Here is a 935-nt window from a genome sequence, read left to right as displayed (position 1 = left end):
CGGCAGGTGAGTTGGTGCGAGGCAGGAGCTGTGGCTGCTGCCTGTGGTCTGCGGCGTGCCTGGCTTGCTGCGGCACGCTCCTGTGAGAGCCTGGCTCCAGGCTGCGGCCAAGCTGTCGGCTCCGTTTTTAAGGCTGCACAATGGCACCATTTGTACCGGGTGTCTTGTGGGTATGCTGATGGTGACGGGTTGTGTAAGCACTTGTTTGGGTTTTCTGTTGGTGCTGCAGCGGGGACACGCTGTCTGTGTCTGCCGGCCCCAGCAGAGAAGGAAGCGATTCCCCTAAAGCTGCAGGGCTGCTGCTGCTCTTTGTGTTGTGTGAGGAGCCTCAAGGAGTAACGGGCTCATCCTTACACCAGCCAGGGTTTGGGTTTGCCCGAGCAGCCTGCCTGGTGCCCTGACGGCTCGCACTCAGGGTGCACGGTGTAGCTGGGAGCATGTGGCCTTCATCTCGAGTCCCCATGACTCAGCAGTGTGACTCAACAACATCTGCCACCACAGAATGCTGCACGGGGGCACAGCCAGGAAAGGTCCTGACCAAGAGGCACATGGCTGTGGTCTGTGCCCCAGGGATGCGGGGGCACAGCCAGGATCTGTCCCAGGGGTATGCTGACATGGGCATGTGGGGAGGGAGGTGAGCGGGGAACAGCTCCAGGCCAGGGGAGAGCAGGATGCCTCTGTACGCCCAAGGAGAAGCCATCGGCACGTGTGACGCCCGTGTGTGCCCGTCTCTTCCCGTTTGTGCTGGCAGTGATGCTTCATCCCTGGGGATGCCTCACCACCCCAAACCAAGGCGGGGGTGACTGGGAAGCTCGTCCAGCTCCCGGCCGTGGGCGAGCTGCAGTGGCAGCCCAGCTGCTGCCCAAGTGCTGCATGCAGACATGCCCGGCTGTAACCCGTGGGCTGGCACGGCTGCGTGGTGGGTGCCTGGTAGC

This window comes from Buceros rhinoceros, unplaced genomic scaffold (assembly GCF_000710305.1).
Source record: "Buceros rhinoceros silvestris isolate BGI_N320 unplaced genomic scaffold, ASM71030v1 scaffold17022, whole genome shotgun sequence".
Taxonomy (NCBI): domain Eukaryota; kingdom Metazoa; phylum Chordata; class Aves; order Bucerotiformes; family Bucerotidae; genus Buceros; species Buceros rhinoceros.
Note: the sequence above shows the minus strand (reverse complement) of the source record.